Consider the following 17,949-nt stretch of genomic DNA (forward strand, 5'->3'; position numbering starts at 1 on the left):
ATCCAGCCACCATTCTTATTTCTCTCTCTTAAGATGAACACCACAAAGCCAAGCTCTTTTGTCTTTTTAATTTATTGTGGTAGTTCAGTTTTCTATTTTGTGATGAATGTAAGGAATGTGGAAGTTGTTTGCGAAGACGAAGGCAAGGAGGGTTAAAAAAAGCAATTACCTCGTGCCAGTTATGCCAGGAGGCAGTGGAGGTGCCATTCCTGTGGCCTCTTGGCCCATTTTTCTTCATCCCGTAATGGCGGCCGATCTTGTTTGTGGGAGGTCAGTCTTTGTTCTATCCAGGCCTTCATCTGATTGGACGAGGCCCACCCACATTATACAGTTTAATCTGCTTTACTCAAATCTACCATTTTAAATGTTAATGTCATCCAAAAAGTACTATCCCAAAACCTTCCAGAATAATGTTCGACCAAATATCTGGGCACTGTGGTCCAGCCAAATTGACACATAAAATTAACCATCATGCTATCTATCTGTAAATCTACACTAACAAGGTACAGAGAACTTGTGAGCCACAAATAAACGTGCTAAATTGGGTTTCTACTTAGCGACAAGTCTTTGAATTGGGCTATTAGCATCCTTTTTGGGGGTGTGGCCAGTAGAGGTAGCCTGCAGCGCCAGCGGGAATGGACTCCTGCCTTCCATCTGCACCCTTCCAGACACTTGAATTGAGGGGAATAACAGCCCCAAGGGCAGGAGGGAGTCTGTCTGTGGGTTTGGAGGAGAGGCACAGTGTAGATATGATTGGAAAGGGAGGCGAATTATTTACTAAAGGGTACTTTTCAATTTCACTCTCTAATTGCTACTCTTGCTTTGACTTTCTCAGGAGTAATGGCTGTCACATTGTCACAGCTCCCCTGCCCAACTCAAAAAAGGTGTTGAAACAGGCTGCAGAATTTCTGAGCCCAGCAAGTAGAAGCAAGTCAGCTTCCCAGAGAGGGACTCCTGGGCGGGACTCCTGTTAACCCCTGCGGGCCTGGAGCATTTGGGAAATAGGCCCTGTGAAAAGATTTCCACTAGAAGAGCATTGTCATTTGCCAAACTCTGACGGTGTGCGCAGCCTGTTAAGAATGATAGAGGCGGTGTTCCAGCACAGCAGGCTTTCAATATGAGACAGAGGGATGAAAGGAGTACAATATGAAAACAGCAGGTGAGAATGGATGTATCACACAGGGAAAAGATGTTAGAGGATTATTGAGGTATATTAATTCTCCCCAGGCCCCCTCAAAGGCAGTAGCTTTAGTGAAAACAAAGATATGCTCTTGAATTGGGCCCAGGCCCCTAACAAGTGCCATAGCACCATCTGCTTAGTAGCAAAACGCATAGGAGGTGGGAAAGACAGACCTGCGTGCCATCCGATGAGATTTCCTTCCATAATCTCTCTTTCCGCAGGAGCCTTCACAAGCTGTCATGGGAATTTGATGTCTCCCGGGTGACACTTCTTCAGGCTTGGGCAACTCCTAAGGGCAAGACAGCATTTGCCCAGTGGTCTTGGAGATAATTTGCACATTTCTAAGGGCTCGAAATAAGCAACAGAAGAAGCAGCAACTACTTGGCATCTGGAAAATTTTGCCTAATGATCAGATCTGGAGAGGCTGCTGAACTAACTGCTTATGGGCAAGTTGTCAGACCTTGTCCAAGACAAATCATTCACCGTTGAGAAAGGGCATGGTCTTGTACAGTCACATCTATCTCATTGTAACTTCAATGAAACAAGAACAAATGAGAGGCACACATCCTATCGGGGTGTGAATCACCCGTATCCCTGAGAGATAGAGCTCAGGGATTTCCTTAAATACCTAGCTCCAGCCTTTTGGCTTTGGTCTTTTTGATTTATTTTCTTTACTGCTCGAACAACTTGCTTTTTCCCTAAACCAATTTCCTGAACTCTCAAGCAGGGAGCATGTTGTGACAATCTCCCCTATCTAGTGTGAGGCCACCTGGACCTTGCCCTAACTTGGCACTCAGACATCCATTTGGAAAATCTGGGCAAGCTAATTTCCCCATGCTCTTGCCGTTGCTCCTGGGTAACCTCCTCCAGTCTCATGGATTCAACCACCACCCGTAGTCTGGTGACCTCGAAATCTGTATCTCTAGCCCCAAACTCTCTTCTGAGCCTCCGCGTGGAGTTCTCAACCTCACTATACAGTGGACAGTTCAAAGAACAGGCCCAAAACTTACCTCAACATCTTAGCCTACAACTTGCTCTTCTCTTTGATTTTCTTCCTCTGTTAGTGGCACCTTCACCTGTCACCAGAACTGGTTACCTTTCACTTCTCTATCTCTACCCATCTGCACATACATCCAGTTTCTCACCAAGTTGTGATGTTACGTTCTAAATAGTTTTTTAAAAATGTATCTCTTTCCTTCCATTCCTGCTACTATCACCATAGTCCAGGCTCTGAGAGTTCTCCTGGTTTGTTCACCCATCACAAAACTCACCATCATTAAGAGAAGTAAACACGAAGTTCATTATCCAGCCCTTCTTTGGCTTCTGTCTCTAGTGTTACCTCCTAATAACTTCCCTTTCCCCTTTATATGCTTGTAATACCCTTATAATTCCCCAAATGTCCTTCAATCTGGAACACTCTTCCTACCCTTCTTCACGGGCTAATTATGTCTGACTCATCGTTTAATACTCAGCTAAAGCATTATCTCTTCCAGAAAACCTCTTGTGAACTCCCAGAATGGAACAAGTACCATTCCTCTTTATTATTCCTCATTACACTATGTAGATATTTCTGCTGTTACCTCCTATGTCCATTTCTCTCACTGGATTTTGAGACTTTTTAAAAAATATCTTTGCCCTTAAAGTTCTTAGACTAGAACCATGATGAACATTCAATTTTATTTTGCACTGAATTCCTATGTCTTTGTATTTTTAGATACCCATCCATGGGATATTAATTCTACAAGAAAATTTCCTTGATTCACTAAGACAACAAAATATATCTAAAAATTTCCAAGGGTTTTGAAGATCTCTATTCTTGAAAGCCATACATCCTCTCTATAACCCACAACATCTACTTCTCCAAAACCACTGACCTCCTGGAAAAGTGACTTGTGGATCAGGTCTCTCCCTGAGGTATATCTTTCAAATAGGGCTGACACTGTGGACTTACTTTCTTCACTGTAGTTTTGGGCCTTCACAGACAATCAGAACATTAAACAAACCAGAGCAAGCTAGCAATGTAGGTTAGAGACCCAACACAGGCATTACTGGAACACAAGGAAGTCTCTAGACAATCTATAAGATTCAGGAATATGTAAGAATATATAGGATTCTGCCACTTTGCCCAGTTGGAAATGAGTGCCTGGCATTTCATTATCTCAATTAAATCTTTTTGTCCACCTGCTAGATGCATCACAATATTGAAGATGTTACTGGGGTTAAGATATCAATCTCTATCTTTATGAGGCTTAGAATATAGTAGTCAAGGTAATTTAAAGATGCAAATTTTCTTGGAGGCACGTTCTAAATGCATGTAGATCATACTGTGTTTCTGCTTTAAATTCTTCCTATCTCCCCTGATTATATTCAGGATCAAATCCTTATGATACAATATTCCTGAGGGGCATTAAGGTATAAAGATAAGAGTATGTGTCCTAGCACCAGACTAGGTGGATATTCCAGCTCAGAAACTTGCTAAACATGTCAACTCTCCATCTTTTAGTTCCCTCATCTGTAAAATGGGAATAATAAAATAATAATGTACTTACCTTATAGGGTATTGTGAAGATGGAAGTAAAGACATGACAAGAACTTAGAAGAGTTCTTGGCACATGATAGTCAATTAAATTTAACTATTGCTATTTAATATAAGACATGTTCATTTCTCCACCTGCATTTGTCAATGTACTCCAGCCCTAGTAAACTGGAAGTTCCCTACTCTATCATTTTCTCATTGCTTCACAGCTGCTGCTAGAAATGTTTTTGCCACCTTCTGGCTAATTCCCACCCTTGCCATCAGTCTCTGTCCAGGAGCCCTCTCACGTATTGCCACAGATCTCCATGTGTCCTGCCTGCCCGGTCTGTCCCACGTCCTTTACGTGTCTGCCTCCCCACTGCACGCTAAAGCCCTCCGTGGGAGGGATTTTTTTTCCTTTCTCTCTCAATGTATACACAATAACTGGTATTTATGAAGTGCCCCAAAATGAGCTAAATGAACTACAGACTGACTGTACCCAAACACATATGACAGGTGAAAATAAAAGTGTATCTAATAACCAAATGGAAAATAAATCCAAGTAAATATTGTTAGCTTCAGTGCCTGTATCATATACTCTTGAACAGTCACAATAATTACATATGTGCCCTTAGAGAATGGATTTAATTTTTTTGGCAGCCCTCAAAAGGAAACCAAAATCCAGTTTTTGGTAAATATAGGCCAGTCATCAAACTGCTTAATGCCAGTTTAGATCAAAAATACATGTGATTGGGTAAACAAACTGGTATTAATACATCTAGACAATGGAATCTCATTCAGTGGTCAAAAGAAATGAGCTCTCAAGCCATCAAAAGACATGGAGGGAGCTTAAGTGATATGGCTAAGTGAAAGAAGCCAGCCCGAAAAGGCTACATATGGTATGATTCCAATTATATGACATCTGGAAGAGACAAACCTACAGAGGTAGTAAAAAGATCAGTGGCTTCCAGAAACAAAGGGGGAAGGGATAAGTAGGTGACACAGGAGATTTTTAGGGTGGTGAAACTGTCCTGTAGGACATTGCAATGGTGAATGCATGACATTCTGCATTTGTCAAAATCCATAGACTGCACATTTTATTATGAATCCTAAATCTACCATATAAGATCTTAGCTAAGCTTTATGTATAAATTTAATCATTAAATCCTATATCCCTGCAGAATTCTCATCTAAATTTTTGATAAAAATGATTAGAACAGAATCAAGCCCAGAGTCCTGCTTTTTCCCCCATTATAATCCATTTTTCCACATGGCAGTCTATGATCCTTTAAACTCACAAATCAGGTCAAATCATGCTCCAAATTAAAATCCTCCGTGAATTCCCTTGCATGCTCTATGGCCTCCAAGACTGCACTGGCCTGGCCTCCCAGCCTTCATCTGAGGCTTTACTGTCGCGCCAGCCCACCACGCTCAGCCCAGCCCCAGGTCTTCAGACACTTGCTAGTTCCTTGGTCTAGACGCTCTTGTATCAGATCCCCTCATGGCTGCTTCTGTCTTAATAATCAGGTCTCAGGTCAATGTCAACACCTCAGAAAGGCTTCCCTTTGCACTCTAGATAATGTGTATGCTTATTTTTATTTAACATCTGTAATTACCTTTATTTGTTTAGTTGCTAAGTTTCATGAGAACAGGATATTGTCTCATTCATCACTGCATCCCCGGCACCTAGAAGTGGACTTATTTCAGGGATTGCTCAATTAACATTTTTGAATGAATAAAAGAATAAAACTTTTTTGCTTATTTGCAGTGATGAATTCATCAGCCTCCTTTGGATATAGTTATTTAAATAGCTACCACTTCTCCCTCTGTGTCCATGTTATTCACAGGTGTATCGTGAAAGACTTTACCAAATTTCATTCTTGATACTGACATTCATGCATAGTATAACTCAGTATTTTCCTAATACATATGTCAGTTTAAAAAGGAAATCAGGTTAATCTGATAGAACATTTTCTTACTGAACCCACATTGGTTCTTTGTGATTGTTTCTGAGCTTTCTCATCTAGAAAATGTGCCATGAGTTTACATCAGTTACGCTGATTTTCAGCCTTTTGATTCTTCTTCCCTGAAATATGAAGGAGAATTGTTGAAAGTCATGTTTTTTGTCTATCATCACTTTCCTTCCACCCCTCTCATACTTAGTGATTCCTAAAAGGTTCTGCACAGGGACCTCCATTGGCCCTCACTCGTTCTGTAGTGTGCTGGAGACGCAGCGCATGGGCTCCAAAGCAGTGCTTCTCACACTGCGGTACGTAAGAAACCCCTGGAGGTCTTATTAAAATGCAAGATTCTGGTTCCATAGGCCTGCGATTCCACGTTTCTAACACACACCTGAGCAACAACAATCTGCTGGTCTGTGGCCCTACACTGACTGGGCTCAAACCCCAGCTCTACCATGGGCAAGCTTTTTACCTTCCCTGAGCCTCAGTTTTCCCATCTGAAGAATAGGGATAATAACGGCATCTACTTTCTACGTTTTTGCAAGTATTGAGTTAGAGAATATATACATATATATCAGGTACTTCGAACAGTACCTTGCATCTGATCACCAATGCTTGCCATGATTGTTACTCCCTTGGAATGCAATTCATTCAGACTTAAGCTCATATAATTGTCACATACTTTCTTATCATCTGCTCACTTACCTGGCTTTAGCTCCCTCTTTTATGCTGAACTTCTATTTTCCATATTTTCTTGTTTAATGCTTTTTGATGATAAAGATGAAAGCACATAGAGATGGAGAACTTTTACTTGTTTTTGTCACACAATAACAATGCTCCATCCACTCCGAGTAGTCAGCTTACCTTTTCATGTTTTTCTTCTTGTTCCAAACATACTTTGAAATATCCTATTTAACGTTCTTGACATTTTGGTAAACTTGAACTTATAGTGACACTATTTCAATGTCAGGAGTCTGTTTAACAACAACAGAATCATTTTACATTCTTTATTGTGAATAGCTAAGTGATTCATTCAAATCCGGCTGTGTAGCCTAAATGAACAAGAGCTTCTCACACTCTGTCTAGCTTCTCAGCTGAGGAGGCCACAATGATAACAGGTGAGCTTTCAATTACCTCTGATATGGAACAGGTAGAACAGGTTGTGTAGTTTATCATCAGTTCTCCAAAAAGTCACCACACCCTTGTTTAAAGACAATTTAGAAAATTGGGATGGTGATGAATGGGATAATTGCTGAGGTGCAAATTACATCAATTTTTGCAAAGTTGTTGCTAAACCCCAGTTTATGTGGATAAAAAACAACATAGAGTTGTAATGTCACCAACATGCCTGATAAATCATGTGCTGTGCTAAATATTGTAAAAATTAAAGTGATAAGTCTGCACTTCTCACAAGAAAGCAATCATTAGATCAAATGATAAATTAGAAATGACCCCTAAAAATAGAAATAAACTATCTGGACAACTAAAAATATGTATAGAAAAAATTAGCCGGGCATGGTGGCACATGCCTGTAGTCCCAGCTACTCGGGAGGCTGAGGCAGTAGGATCTCGCTTAAGCCCAGGAGTTTGAGGTTGCTGTGAGCAAGGCTGACGCCACGGCACTCACTCTAGCCCGGGCAACAAAGTGACACTCTGTCTCAAAAAAAAAAAAAAAAAAAAAAAAAAAAGAAATGACCCACACCTCGGCCAGTGGCTGAGCACAGGCAGAGCCCAAGGCAAACGATGCTGTGTGAACTTTAAATAATGACAATTTACATTTGCATTCACTGTAAGAAATTATAAAAAAGTTTCCCACATATTTTATTTGTTGTTTCTAGTGGAATGTCAAGTAATCCTACAGAAATGCTTATTTCTTTTTACCACATATGTATATGGAGTGGTAGTCAATAGCTTGGGCTTTTAAGTCATATTACTTAATTGCATTAGTTGGGTCTTTCAGGAAACAGATGCCAAAATGAGATTGAACATGCAAGGATTTTCTTAGGGAAAATGACTGTGTTGGAGAAAATGGGGGAGGAAGCTAGGAAAAGCTGGGAGAGCCATGATCAATGAGCATGCCTGACCCCACGTAAAGGTGAGAGGGAGGGAAGGTTGGGTGAAGTATCCTAGACTGCAGTGAAGTCAGAGGGGAGGTTTAGCAAGGATCTTGAGTTCTTAAGGCAAAGCTGGCTGTCAGAGAATTCCATATTATCCAGGAATGGACTTACCCTAGCATCCCAGCAATGCGTTTCAGTGAGCAATAGCTGAGGCCCTGGGTGAATGAATGATGGATTCTGTAATTGGAGGCCTATGAGGCACAATGTCATATGTGCCACATGGTTCCAATCCTAGCTTGCCACTATTTGGCTGTGTTATTTTAGCAAGTTACTCTGCCTCTCTTCAAGCCTCATTTTCTTATTTTGTAAGATAGTAATAACAGTAGTACCTCCTCTGTTGTGTGGGTTAAATGAGACAATGAATGTATTATTATTTTTCTCTGGGACACTTGGGCCCTCACTGTACCAGCTGCTTCCAAACCCATCCTACTTATTGGTCTCTGGTAGGGCTGAGGTCCTGGGATGAAATTCACAGACATCCTGGGCTAAAGGGCAATGCTTAACTTATACAGAACAAAGACATAAAATACTGAGAACCCAAAACAAAACAAAACAAAAAAAACAAAACTAGAGCCTCAGATACATGTGGGACTATGCCAGTAGATCTAACATTTGTGTCATTAGGATGCTAGCAGGAGAGGAGAAAGAGTTTGGGACTGAAAAAATACTAGTCATAATGGCTGAAAACTTCCAAAATTTGGAAAAAGATATAACGTAGAGAATCAAGAAGCCAAGTTAACACCAAATAGGATAAACCCAAAGAAATCTACATTAAGGCAAAAAAGAAGAAAAAAAGAAAGGAAAACACCCTATTAGAACTAATGAGTGAATTGGCAAGATTGCAAGATACATAAGAGCACACACACAAGAAATCAATTATATTTCTATATATTAGCAATGAACACATGAACACCAAAATAAAATATATAATACCATTTATAATCAATCAAAAAATGATATATTTAGGTATACAGGACTATGTGTTAAGAAATGCAAAATGCTGATGAAAGAAATCAAAGAAGATCTAATTAAAGAAACATACTATATTTATGTATTGAAAGATTTGACATAGTGAAGATATCAATTCTTTCCAAATTGATATATAGGTTTAATGCAATTCCTATGAAAATCCCAGCAAGAGTTTTGCAGATATAGACAAGACTGTTTCTAAAATTTATATGAAAAGGCATAGGAATTAAAATAGATAAACCAAAGTTTAAAAAGAAGAATAAAGGGGGAGGAATTATCTACCTGATTTTAAGACTTATCATATAAGCACAATAATTAAGACTGGATGGTATTAGCAAAGGGACAGACACATAGATCAATGGAACAGACTAGAAAACCCAGAAATAGACCCATGCAAATAGGCCCAATTGATTTCTGACAAAGGTGCAGAAGCAATTTAATGAAGGAAAAATAGCATTTTCAACAAATGGTCCTGGGACAATTGGGCACCCATGGGCAGAAATTCAATCTCAACCTAACTCTCATTTTTTATACAAGAATTAATTCAAGATATATAATTGACTTAAGTGCAAAACATAAAAATTTACAACTTTTAGGAAAAGACATAGGAGAGAATCTTCAGGGTGTAGAGCTAGGCAAAGAGTTCTAAGGCTTGACACTGAAAGCAAAATCCATTAAAGAAAAAAATATATAAATTATATTTAATTAGAACTAATCAAAATTAAGCCTTTTGCTCTGTGAAAAACTCTGCTAGGAGGATAAAAAAACAAGCTACAGACTCAAAGAAAATAGTTGCAAACCACATAGCCAGCAAAGGATTAATATCTGGAATAGATGAAGAACTTTCAAAACTCAACAGTAAAAACCAAACAATACAATTAGAAATTGTGTAAAAGACACAAGGAGACATTTCACTGAGAAGATATACAGGTAGCAATAAGTACATGAAAAGATCTTCAATATCATTAGTCTTTAAGTGAAATTAAAATCTCAATGAGATATGTCTACACACCTGTCTCTTTACATGTCACATGTAAACTATTAGCTTAATATAGAAACAAAAGTATAAGACATTTATGAATATACAGTATACTACAAAAGACAAGTACATGGGCCATCCTTGGGCCCTACATTCAGTGTATACTATTTGCCAGATATTATCTGTGCATTATCTCATTTTACCCTGACAACCCCTTGAGGCAGTAATGTAGAAGATACATAATCAATATTTTCTGGTTTAATGACTAAATGATTACATCATCGGATAGTTGAATAAGCAGATGGATGGATGGATATTTGGAATCAAAACATTATAAGACACAGGACATTTAGAAGAATGAGGCTAAGTAAGCTTATTTTAAGTGAATTCTGATCATAATACTGAATTAAAATCATAGGGCCAGGGAAGAAAGATGCAGGAAATTCAAAGGAAATTAGAAAAATTAGTCATACCTTATAAATCGTGAGCAAGAACTCCTTAAGTAGTATGCATCTTTGGGAATAGCACATAGTTTATTGAAATAATAACATGACAAAGATGTTTTATTTAGAACTTTTCCTGTTAACTGCTGCACGATTTGATCATTCACAGGGCAGCTATGATCTCTCAGACATTTGACTGACCACAGCTAGGAAATCAGCTATTTGTTTTCAGGGTAGCAGGGAATACATGACAAGCTTCCCGACAAGGAAGGCCCCTAAGGGAGCTGCATGTCTAGTGGCATGACCATTTGCCTGCCTTTGACCCTTGACAGGGATTTGACCTGAGCTTCTGAGCTTTCTATTCCCTAGCTTTTGCTCAGAGGTCACCACACTTGACCTCTGACTCCCAGCTCCCAACTTGGCTTTGATTGTTCTGCACAATCTGTGGTCCCCCAGGGTTCAGAAAAATCTCTTCCACCAGCTCCCACCAGCTGTTGCCACCTTTGTTCTCTTTCTTTCTCTTGGTCTTGACCAACTGAAATCAACACCCCCTAACAATGGCAGGGCCCCTCCACGTTGCCTCGTGTGCTGTCTTTGATCGACTGCTAATAATTATTATTATGAGTCCCCATTTTTCAAAGTGCTAACCACGTTACTACATTCATCATCTCATTTAGCATTCAAGAATCCCATGAGAAGGATGTTATTTATCCCCATTTTTGGAGATCAGGACGCTGAGGCTCAGCAAAATTAAAAGGAAATTGTCCAAGTTCACACTGCCAGAAAGTGTCAAATTTAGGACTTGTCCTTTTTACTCCAAATTCATTTCCCATGCTTCCTATTTCTTAAAAATTCTCCATAGGACATCCCAGTGTGGGTCTGGGTACTGAAAGTACTCACTGTGAAAAAGCTCTGTTTTAATTTCAAAAGCCGTTCTATGTTTCAATATTCTGGAAAATTCTTGTGCAGACTTTAAATCCTTTCAACCCTACCTCTTATCTAATCATAGCTGCAACAACCACTTTTCTGAAGCTTAGCATTAGCACATGCAAGGTAGCAGTATCTCACCTAGACTCTCTGACACTCAGCTTTGGACATTTGTGGAAACCTATGTCATTCACACTTGCACAATCCAGAAGTACTGGGGGTCTAATGCCAATGAGTTTATGATCAGTGTGGGATGGAAGCCAAGGAACACCACTTACCCTGGCATCACCCAGTGGACACATCTGCTAAGCCTCCCCAAAAGAGCCAGCAGCAACAAGCACCAGCTAACCAACCACAGCCATGACCAACTGGAACAGCTTCCTTCCCTCAGATTCCCTCCCCCCTTGTTTCACTTCCCTTATGCCTCATTCCTGCTCTCTGAGATCACATTTCCGAAGTAACTCTACCTACCCATGAGATTGACTCAGTCTTTGCTTCTGGAGAAAAAACTAGGCTAAGACCCTGTGGATCTGTGAGTCTGAATTAGCAGGTCCTTTACCTGCGAATCATAGTTTTCCATCTTACATATCTGCGTGATTGGTTTCAAGGATGAATCAAGTTTATTGAGTTTCTTAATCAGTTGATTTGGCTTCAACAGCAATTTTATAACAACATGAGCAGATACCCCTGTGAAATGTGTTACCAGCATACTTTTTGTGAGGCTTATTTGTTTTGCAGTCATAAGGGAACTTTAGTTAACTGCTAAACAAGGTGGTTCAAGTCGATTCAGAAGTTTCCTGACTAGCTGTTAATGCTTCTTATGTAAATGGTTACTAAAACTTTTGTTTGATGATAAAGACCTATACTAACACATTGCCAGCTAATTTTCACATTTCTAAACTCCCTTTCTGTTCCCTATAAATGCTATTTTTGATAAGATGTGGAATGCCTACATGAGAATGGTTTAAGCCCTGTGTTCTCTTTAGAACGTACTCACCGGCCATTTTAGCTCATCTGACTGCTGATTCTATGGAGTGGGAGGGGGGTAAACAGTGACGTACACTCAGAAAAAACTCCCTGGTGTTTCTGGTACTCAATTACCCCTTACCTTTCTATACACCCTCTGCCCACTCACACCACACAAGATCTCAAACCTGTGGTACAGGGCAGGCGCAGATGTAAACAATACAAAGGAGCGATAGATAAACTCATTTCTGTAGAGCACCGCCTTTAGAATGTCTGTGGATAAAAAAGTAAAACCAGACAAGTGAAATCAGTGGAGGAAACAAAACTGGAAATCTAATGACCTTCTTTCATTTTATATAACCTTAAGAGGCCCAGAGTTAAATTGCTTTTTATGAAATCTCCTTAGCAAGTAAATTTGTTTAAGAGCGGATAAGCTTAGAAATTCTCACATCTTTCAGAGAATCAAATATTCCAGGTGATTATGATCTGAGGGTCTAGAGAATTGATGGTTGTAGTTTATTCTGAATGTCAGACTATAAAAATATAGAAATACAGATCATATGTAGGTTATATACTATGGCTGATTTTTTTTTTTTTCAGTTTTCCTTTACATTGAAAAACAATCATCCAAGCTGTATAAATTAAATATCATAGTCAGCACAGAGCTGCGTTATTCTACTGAACAGCTTTAAGATTAGTCACATCAAAATTAGTTACATCTTAGAACGATAGGATTCCATTAGCTGTCTGCCGTCTCTTGCGGCTGGTGCAAAACCTAGTATCAGTGTTCATGTACGAATCAAATCAGTAAACACCAACCTTCAAGAAAGACTTTCTAAATTATCTAATTTGAAAAATAAATCAGAAAAATACACACATACAAACACACACACACATGCATGTACACATACATGCAAGGATTGCAAGATGATCCTACAGTAGCTGAATCCTTTTTTAAAAATCTTTACCAAAAGCATTTATTAAATGTCTGCCTCTATGTGACACTTTTTAGGAACGATACAGATTTCTTCCTCCCATACTTTGCTCTAATCTCTGTTATAGCATTTATGACATTTTATTATAGTTTGCTGCATATCATCTACCAGCCCTAACTTGCATGCAGCAACTGGTAGGCAGCAAATAATGTTATATTGCAGGATTAAATGATTAAATGATTAAATGATTGAATGATTAAAAATTACTTGGTAGTTAAATTATACTGGTGGTAGCCAAGCTTTCTTTTTTGGTATAAGGATACACTCTTGGATCATCCCTAGGAAGGCTGAGTTTCTGTATATATCACAGTTTTCCTTATAATGTCATCTACAAACTATTAGCTTAATATAGAAACAGAAGTACAGAAAATTTTATAAAATACTCAACATAAAAGAGAAGTGCACAGGCCATTCCTAGGCCCTCTATTTTGTGTGTATTGTTTGCCAGATATTTTTATGTGCATTATCCCATTTTACCCTAATAAACCAGGAATTGCCTCTATTTCTAGATCAGGAAATGGAGATTCACAAACCTCAAGTAATCTGCCCAGAGAAACAAAGTCAGACACAGACATAGGTTTTTGGAATCTAAGTTCAGGACTTGTTTTACTGGGGCTCAGCTGCTTCCTTCCTTTAAGAGTATTTGTTTAGACAAATATTCCGTGGGGAAAAATTATCCAACCAAACCGGTTGGCATTGCATCAATTCAACTGAAAACAACCTGTTGATGAGCAGAATTATTCACTCTTCACTTGATTATTTTGTCATTTTGTACACACAGGCATACTCTGGTTAAAAATGAAAAATGTCCTTCATAAGACAGTTGTTCAGTTCTGCCCCTGGCATGTTCTGTTCAGTACAATGATGTTGTTATTTTTCTTTTAAATCTCCAGGCTTCCTGTTCCATATGCAAAAATGACCCAAGCTCCTTTGTGTTTCCATTCTGTAATTTATTCTTGAATTTATTCCTCATGGTTTATTTAAAAATTTTAGTTTTTGCTTTCAAAATGTACTTGTGATACATATAGGAGTTTTAATATGTGGGGATCAATATTTTCTCCTGAAAACCATGCCTTTAATTTTATAGAAGTCAATAGACTATTATGATTTGCTACATAAAAATTCGCCTTGTAGGCAACTGTTTTAAAAACATAACTTTTTTTTTTTTTTTTTGCAAAATGCCACACCTAGTCAGACAGAAGAAAAAGAGCAAAGACAAAAATTCATTTTGTAGCCCTGTGAACTCTCTGATGGGTTGTCTCTTGTCTCATAGCCATTTTCTCCCATCACTACATTTCTAAGACTCCAAATGGGGAATTATAATTCTGGAAGGTGATGGACTCAGCTGAACTCCAGTGATGCTGAGGCAGCCAGTTTACTACTATATTTCAAAGGCGACCATCCCAAACTGATGCCAGGAGAGATTCATTTTTATCTGAATAACATAGAACTGGAGATGAATAAAATGATAGCTGTACAAGTGCTATTCCGAACTACCATGTAAATAAGTAGCTTACACAGCCAGACATGGGGATAAACATAGGAACATGTGAACTGACATTCAAATCCCATTATAGTATTAATGTAGTCTTCCTGAGTATGAGGTGAAATAATTTATATAAATGTATACGAAGGAACAGAAAGATAAATCACTGAACACAAACTTTCAACAATTCATCTGACAATACAATGCTCAACAATAAATGCTAACAATACCTGATTCTTCTTGCAATGTCTCACCCGATTCCTTTATTTGAGCAACTAGACAATCTAACGACCTGCTCATTTCATCAGACCGTGGTGGAACTGACCTCATTCAGCACAACCAATTGTTCATAATTGGGTTTTGTGAACTGTGCTCAGTGTTAGGTGCTTTCTATTGAAAGTGTCTTCGTGAGTCCTCGCAAGCCCTATCCATTTCAGCTTTCCATTTCTTCCAGTAAAGTGGTCACGTTCAAGAGCTTCAGAATCCTTACAATTTGGAAAGAGGATGGAGTACTGCCGTTGTCACGTATGAGAACATGTCTCCCCTCTGGATGAGCTCCTGTCTGCTCTGAGATGCAGAGGTTAAAATGGCTTCCCCAGCTAAGGATTAGTGTGTCTGCGTTTAATTCACATCTGAGAATTCAGTTACTATTTAAAGCAGTTGATCTGAAGTACTGGTCCCTGCACTTATTCCACTCTGTGATCAAATTCTCACTCTTCCACTGTGAAATAAGGAAAAATAAGATCGACATAGTGAGGTTTTAATAAATCTGAGTTATTTTGTTTTAATTCTGAGATTCTACTTTTTTGTATCATTTGTATGAAATGATGAGGCTAATAGATGATTTTGTTTTGAAATTGGTTTCAAAGTTGCTACTTGGACAAATTAAGAATTGACAACTCTATGTCATCTCCTTAATTATTTAAACTTTGCTGGTCTATAAAATCCAAACAACTGAGAACAATTATCAAAAATTGTATTCAAAAATGTGTTGAAAATATTAGTTATTCTTTGGATAAAAAAACAAAAGCCTTCTAATAGAAGTCCTCTAACAAAGTTAAAGGACTACATTTCACAGATAAACCCCAGATTGAGTAAATGTCTAATGGTAAAAGGCAGAAGGGTAAAAATTATTGGAAAAAATAAATAAGAAAATATTATCATCAGGCTGGAAAAAAACTAAGCAAAGCAGAAACACCAGAAGCCATAACAGGGGAAAAAATAATAAAGGAATAGACTTGACTCTGAGGGTCCCGGTTCCCATAATATTCATCACCTAACTCCCCTCAGTTTCAGCAGAAGTCTAAGTTGTCATAACATCAAAATGCCCACTAGTAAACATTAACCCCTCTCCTTCTATGACTAACACTAATATCCATTCCCACATATTATGTCATTAAGTTAATGATTGTCTGATGTTGCAAACAATGAATAAATAATGTAATTTAAATTCAATATAAATTGAAAGTGAAATTACAAATCTTATAAATGTTGCAGGATGTCATGAAGTTGATATAGTGATGTTGGAAAATTGTTTGAGTCATAAACAAAGACACTGACAAAAGAAGATCCAGAAAAGTTGGATCAGTTGACAACTGCTATGCAGGTCCTTAGACAAAAGCCTTCTAATATTTGTGCAAAATGGGTCATAATGATCATACTGGGAAAGCATGTATGTAGTGTGGGCTTTTACAAGAGCTGTAAGACAAATTTGACCTACATCCTACCTAATTTGATAAATTATTTTGTCAAAATAAAATAATTGCACTTGATGTTTTAAGAATTAGCCAATTTTTAGAATTAAACAATATAAAATAAAATCAACTTAATTTCTTATTTTAATTATATTTTAAAGGTAGAGACTAAATCCATTTATAAATATGTTTATTATGGTATTTTGGTCCATTTTTAAAGCAGACTCACTTAAAATCAACTTCTATCAATTCTCCTTGGATAATTGAGACCACCTGTTTATAAACACACACACACACACACACACGCACACACAAACACACACACAAGGGAGAGAGGGAAGGTAAACAAAAACTGAGGAAAAGTATATGCAATACCCACTATTGATAAAAGGTTATTATCTTCAATATACAATGAACATCTACAAATTAACATGTAAAAGGTAAATACCCAGTAAAAATACTAATGAGGATTATGAATTGAGAGACAATTCTCAGAAGAAGAAATATAAATGACCAATAAAGCAATGAAGAGATGACCAACTTCACTAGTAATCAAAGGAAAGTAAATTAAAGTGTAAGCTAACAGTTTTACCCATCAAATTGGCATACCTGTATATGATAAAATATATATTATACATTTTATTTTACATATATATAATTTTTTTTTAAAAAAGAAACAGGGTCTTACTCTGTCACCCAGGCTAGAGTGCGGTGACATAATAATAGCTCACTGTAACCTTGAACTTTTGGTTTCAAACAATCCTCCCACCTCAGCCTCCCAAAGCACTGGGATCACAGGCATGAGCCATCACTGTGCCTGGCTGATATATATTTTTAAATATATACATTTGCCAGTTTAATGGGTGGATAATTGGATGTATATCCAGTTTTGGTAAGAGTGTAAAGAAGTAGATATTCTTATTGGAGTGTAAATTAAGTACCCTTTTGCTAAGTAATTTGTAATCTACATTAAAATCTAAAATAAGCATTTCCCTTAACCTACCATTTCCATGTCTGGGAATCTATTTTGTAGAATACTAGAAAGGATACATAAAATATGCAATTGTAGAGGCAAATAAAAGCACTTAGTGAAAAATTTCAATAAATTGTGAGGCATTCATACAATGGAATAACAAGCAATCATCAAGAAAATGTAATCTGAAAAAAAAAGTCTACAATATAGTATTAAGTGAAAAAATCCAGGAGCAAATGAATGTATTCAATATCATTCCATTCTTGTAAATATACATTTGGCACAAGCACACACATACACATCCATGCATGTCTGTTTTTTAAAATCATGTGTTACGTTCATTAATTCTTACCAGTGATTATCTTTGGGAGGTAGTATTAATGGGAAAGAGTTAGAATAATGAGTGAGTTTTTGTGTGTGTGTGTTTCAGTGTTTTTAAATACAAACAAATAAATAATGCCAGTAGCAAAAAAAAAAAAAAAATCCAAGGTTCTTATTTGAGGTGGCGGACAATGTCCAACTTGAGTACCGTGACTGAGAATGTACTTATGTCCAAGATGTACATGCAAGCACACCTGAACACATGCTCTCACACTAATTCAAGCCCCTTCACCTGGGACCCAGGGGACCCACAAAGATCTGTGCATAGAATCCAGGAGGGGTCTGTAAACTTGGATAGATGGGAAAAAATTACATCTGCATTTCTATTAACCTCTAATAGAAATTTAGCAGTTTCTCAAACTG

Source organism: Lemur catta, chromosome 6, assembly GCF_020740605.2.
Source record: "Lemur catta isolate mLemCat1 chromosome 6, mLemCat1.pri, whole genome shotgun sequence".
NCBI classification, from domain to species: domain Eukaryota; kingdom Metazoa; phylum Chordata; class Mammalia; order Primates; family Lemuridae; genus Lemur; species Lemur catta.